The sequence below is a fragment of the Poecile atricapillus genome, chromosome 15 (genome assembly GCF_030490865.1).
Source record: "Poecile atricapillus isolate bPoeAtr1 chromosome 15, bPoeAtr1.hap1, whole genome shotgun sequence".
In the NCBI taxonomy this organism is placed as follows: domain Eukaryota; kingdom Metazoa; phylum Chordata; class Aves; order Passeriformes; family Paridae; genus Poecile; species Poecile atricapillus.
In genome coordinates, this window is record NC_081263.1 from 12,239,163 (window position 1) to 12,245,162 (window position 6,000).

Genomic DNA, 6,000 nt, shown 5'->3' on the forward strand with positions numbered 1-6,000 from the left:
GCACACATCCTCCCTGGGCTGTTCCCAGAGATCTCTCACCATTTCCCTGCCTTGGGCTGCCTCAGTGCTTTGGGACAGCCTGGCTGCACCTCCAGACCCTTTGGGCTGCTCTTGGGTGCTCCATCCCTGGGAGTGTTCAAGGCCAGGCTGGACAGGGCTTGGAGCAGCCTGGGACAGTGGAAGGTTGGACAAGATGGTTTTTAATGTCCCTTCCCACCCAAACCATTCTGGGATTCTCTGATTCTGTGGAGAACTTCGTGAATGCTTGTGGAGGGTGGGCAGAACCCACCCTTTTCATTGTACCCCAGGGGCTCCAGACACCACCCCACCCTCAGTCCATGCTCCCCAGCACTGAGGTGGGCAGGGATTCCCCCTGCAAACTCGATTTTCCATTGGGAGAACATTTGTCCCAGTTAATCCTCATATTTAGCAGGAAGGATGTGGCTGAGCTGGTAGAGCTGTTTCCTGTTTTCTTTGAGTGAATAATGTACAGGAGCCTCTGTGCTCCTGCTCCCTGATTCCAGCACTCAAGCTTTGATTGCCATCTCAGTGGTCCCAGTGAAACTTGTTTTTTAGGGATTTATTATAAAAAACACTGAAATTCCCTTTGGGGCAGTAGCTTGGTGAACACTTAATCAACACAAAAATGGGAGCTAAGCTCTAAGTGATCCATTTTCAATCAGCTTCTCCCTCAGATACACTCCTGCTTCCAAGATTTAAATGAACAAAGACTTTTCAGGGAAAATAATTAAAAATAAAAAAAAATCCTCCCTCCAGCCCCCATGCTGGCAATTATTTCTTCCATCCTAAAAAACTGGTACAGACACTCACTGGAGCGAACTGATCTGAGCAACACAGTCTAAAATCAGTAAAAGCCCCCTTAGGCAATATCTTTTAGGTTCCCTATTTTCTTCTCTGAAACTTCTCACTGTGATTTGTGGTGAAGGAATCTTTCTCTATTTTTAATGACCTTCATCACAATCCCTGCTCTCTCCTCCTCCTCCTCCTCCTCCTGGCTCCTTGCTGGGAGCTGCCTGTCTGTCTGTCTGTCAGTCACGTTTGGAAGAGTGACAGATTGCCAGGTGGAAGGGAGGCACAGTCTGGGAGTGCAGTCTTTAGCTGATAATAACTATTTCATCAACATCAGTTCTCCTGTTTTACAAAGCGTAATTCATAAGAAGAAAACCCTCTCAGAGGTTCTCACAATACATAAAAGCATATAAATAAAATATAAATGAAGAAAACAAGACACATTAATTACATACAGCAGAACAGGCTCATCTAAAAAGCTTGCTTGTCAGTTTTGATCTCAAGTTTGCTGGTGATATACTGCTTTTTATGGCTGGTGGAAGAGAGCTGGAGAATAATCCTGTCCAGGGATGAAAGGCCAGCATGGCTGGAGCCTGGACAAGAGGGCCACACACAGGCCCCAGGCTTGGGTGAGCAAGAGAGCCAAGGGGAGCAGAATTTAGCACACTGAACTGCAGGGCAAGAGAAATGATGGATCCATTTCAAGGTGGGGTGGAGACTTTTGAAATTTGCTGGGGTCTGAGCACAGAGGAGGCACAAAGCAGGGGAGGTGGGCACATCCCCAGCCCTCCCAAAGGTGATCAGCCACCTTTGTGCACACCAAGAAGAATGTCAGGAGGGGAGCAGGAGTTTAATTAAGCCTGGGAACATTCATGGGTGTATGAATCAATGTCTCTGTGAGACAGGGGGAAGCGCTGACAAGAGCCACAGGGGCCAGCAATAATTCATAAGCAGAACAAAATGAAGCTGGTCGTGCAATTGATCCAGAGGCACAGCACGTGTTTGCTCTGGGAGAACACGATGCCAGGGAAAGCAGAGCTCCTGGGGGCTCTTCCCCAGCTCCAGCCCTGCTGGCAGGGTGCTGGGATGGGCAGTTCTGCAAAAGGATATGGGAAGAGGATAAAGAAAGAGTGAAAGCAATGAGAGGGACTGAAGTTTAACAGAGTGGCAGAGGCTCACTGCTGTTGCCGCTGAAGATGAACAGATCACATGGACACAGGTCGAGGTGTGGTGAAAAGAAGAGCAGAGTTTATTTTTCCTCCCAAGATTTATAGGCTCCTGACCACAGCCAGGGATTGGATGGTCAGGATAACACTTTCTCACTGCACTGGCCATGAGAGATGTCCATCACAAGATGTGTAACAGAAAGAACGTACACATATCTATGTTTACAGTTACTGTCCTGAGAAAGTCCTTAGAAAACCATGTCAGCAAGCTCAGAAGCTGAGTTTTCAGGGCGACACACTGCAGCCAGTGCCACCACTCCTGGGGAGATGGGACAAGTCCTTCTCAACACACAAGGTTGCTGCTGGCTTGTTTTCATACCCTGGGACTGAAGGAACACTGTGATGGGGCTGCTTTGGACTGAGAGCTCTCAGCCAGGAGGGCTTGAAAACTATCTGGGTAAAAAATATTTGGCCAAGCAGGGAGAAATGCTGTGAGGCAGATCTGGACTAGGGAGTCACAAAGTACAGACTTGACACCGTTTCTTTCACAGCAAGACAAAACCTGTTGTGTAAGCTCCATGTCTTGGGTGCCAGCACCATTTGGAAAGTTCCTAGAGCAGGCAGAGAGGCCTTTGAAAAGCGTGGTGCCATCATTTGTAAACCTTGCGTGCAGCACAGAAATTCAGCTGCTCGTGCTTTGTGAGGGCAGGCCCAGGGGCTATCGCTGTGCCTATCAGTATGTGAGGGACATGTGGATAAACATATGATCAAATGAGTGTCACAGCTCCCTGGTGCCGTGCCAGGCAGCATCTGTGTCAGCTGCTGGCAGGGACTTCTGCAAACTTGCGTCTCTCTGCATCCCGGAGTTTATCAGAGATCACACAGCAGCCAGCAGCCTCTCGCAGCTGAAAGACCAAATAAATCTGTGCCTTGTCTCCCAAGGTCCTTCCTCGGGGGCTGCTGTGTGTGCCAAGAGGAGCAGGGATGTGGGAGGGCGGAGGGTTCACACACACTGTCTGCACGCCCTGGGCTCCAGCCTGTGGAGGTGCTGGAGACACCTGGGGAGGGCTGGGGGGGCTCTGCTTCTCCATAACAGCCACGGGAGCCTCTGGGAGGGAGATTTCCATGGAAAAGTGGGCTGGAGTATTGCTGGAGTGGAGGGAATGAGGGCAAGTATCGCCCTACAAGCTTTGCTGCCTTGAGGGCTGCTGAGTGCAGGCTCAGTGCTGGTTTGGCTTCATCCCTTTGGGTGTTCAGGATGTCACCACCCTGCTCATGGAGCTTGCAGGTGGATTTAGTGCATTTTATCTCAACAGAAACACTATTGTGTTGGCAGCCCCACTGGGAAGCAGGTTTTGAGAAAGTCTAATTTGGGTGAAAAATTGTAGGCATCTAAAAACACGGAATGCGTTCAGGCTCATTATGGTTATGTAACCATCTTCAAATTCTGCAGAATATGAAATGCATCCCTTTCATGATTTGAAGTTAATGTAGTTTTACTGAAAACATTGTTAAAAACAAAAAATAAGAAAAAATTTGAAGTGAACAGCTTTATTTTGGTTCAAAAAAAAAAATTCAGTTTCCCCCACAAAGATTTTTTTTTTTTTTCTCTGATATTTACTGGTTGTGTTACCTCTGTGTGGCTCCAGTCATGCATCCCTGTGCCATGGGGGCCTGCTGGCACAGGCACTTTCTGTGTGCTCAGGATGTCAGTGCAAGGCTGGGGCAGCTGTGGAAGGACAGGGTTGATGTGCTGCTGGCTGTGGGTGTTTGTGCTGGGCCACCAGGACCCAAAGCTGGGCAGTGCTTGTTCAGTGGGGTCCCCAACAGGAGAAAGGCGTGAACCCATTGGAGTCAGTCCAGAAGGGGCCACAAACATCATCCAAGGGCTGGAGAAGCTGCTCTGGAGCCAGGCTGGTGAGCTGGGGGTGCTCACCTGGAGAGGGGAAGGTGAAGGGAAAACCTCAGAGCTCCTTGCAGGGCCTAAAGGGGCTCCAGAAGAGCTGGAAAGGGACTGGGGACAAGGGCATGGAGTGACAGACAAGGAGTCATGGCTTTACACTGCCAGAGGGCAGGGATGGATGGGATATTGGGGAGGAAAATCTTCCCTGTGAGGGTGGGCAGGCCCTGGCACAGGGTGCCCAGAGCAGCTGTGGCTGCCCCTGGATCCCTGGAAGTGTCCAAGGCCAGGCTGGACAGGTCTTGGAGCAGCCTGGGACAGTGGAAGGTGTCCCTGGCCAGGGCAGAGGAGGGATAGAAATGAACTTTAAGATCCCTTCCCACACAAACCACTCTGTGATCCAAGGATTCTGTGATCAGCTGCTTTTATTCCCCCAATGCCCCACAATCTCTGCTCTGAAGGACAAGCCCAAGATGGGAAGCTCAGCTGAGCTGGGGATGGCACAAGCCATCCTGGGCCAGCAGCAGTCCCCAGCTGGGCTGCATGTGGCAAAAGCTTGTTTAAATGCTGTTAAACTACTGCTGGTTTGAGAAACCCCTCTGGGTCTCAGGTTGTGAGTGCAAAGCCTCCCTCAGCACTGCCTGCTGTCAAATATTAATGCAGTTCCCCTTCCAGCTCTTATTCACAACAATTTTCACTGCAGCAGGAAATGTTGCTACCCACAGCTAGTCTGAATAGCAAAAATGTGGGATTAATTGACAGCTGTAAGACTAAACAAGGAGGCTCATAACTAAGATATCATTCCCTGCCACGGAAAATGCCGTCAGTCCTGGCACCAACAGCAGTGGGGGACAGGGAAGATGCCTCCAAGGAGAGAGCCTTCAGTGGGATGGAAAGGAGGCTTCTGTTAAAAAATCCCATGGTCTCTTGACAAAACTGAACCTCTCCTGCCCGGGTCAGAGGTGACAAGACACGTGTCCCATGCTGGGTGACACGGTGCTGCCCACACTGCAGCATCTTTTCCCTCCCTTCTGCTCCTCCTGCCTCCCACTGAGGCTGGCCTGAAAAGTGCAGGGCTGCAAGGAGCATGAACAGCTGATCAAAACAAATCCCTGGGTTATTCTTGCTCCTGGGCACCCCAAACTTCTGGTCTGGTGTCCCTCTGGCTTGGCAGGCTGCTCTTGTTCTCCAGCCCAGGCACTGAGCCTGGCAAGGTGCTTGGGGAAGTAAAGCCACACCAGGAGCCAAATCCAGGCACGGTGGCAGCTCCTTGGATCAGGACCTGGTCTCATCTGAGCCTGCCTTGCTACTTTGCTCTGGAGCTGAGGAGCAACAGGCATTTGTCACCAGCACGGCTCTGCCCCCGAGGATTCAGCCCTTCCTGCCTGGCCTTGTCCTCTGTGTGTGCTGGCTCTGCTTGGCCACTGCCCCATCCCCTTCTCCAGCCCTGTGGAGGGATGGGGATGTTAAAAAGGTGTTACTTTGCCAAAGGGAGAACAAATTGTGCTGAAGTCCTGCCTCCACCAAAGAGGAGCAGCAGCAGTTTCTGAGCTGAAATCCTGCCACAGGACACGGGCCAAGGCTGGGCAGATGGAGATGCTGCACAGACAGACCTTTTCTGCAAAGAAGCAAGCCTGAAATAACAGAGTGCATGAGTCCATCCTCCCTCTTTGCACCAGCCTTCATTTCCTTCTGACTCATTCAGTCTGGGTAATGAATTTTCTTTATTAGTCAGAAATCAATTCCTCCTACTCCTGACCAGTAGACGAAGCACTGTGCCACTCCATGTTATCTGCACTTGTGTCTGGCCTGCCCCAGAAAGTGGCAGGGACTGGAAATTTCAAGCTGAGGGGGCTTGGGAGGCAGTGAGAGCAGGATGGCCTGTGCTCCACAAACACCAGAATTCCCCAGTTCAGATTTTGACTGCAAATTTCAGATTTAATCCCACCTGGTTTTGTAGAGTGAAGCACCATTAGTGGGGAGGAGACACAGAATCCCAGAATCCCAGAATGGTTTGGGCTGGAAGGGACCTTAAAGATCATCTCAATCCCTCCTCTGCCATGGGTAGGGACACCTTCCACGAACCCATTGGATAATATATTTTATCCTTGCTCCAAGTCCCAT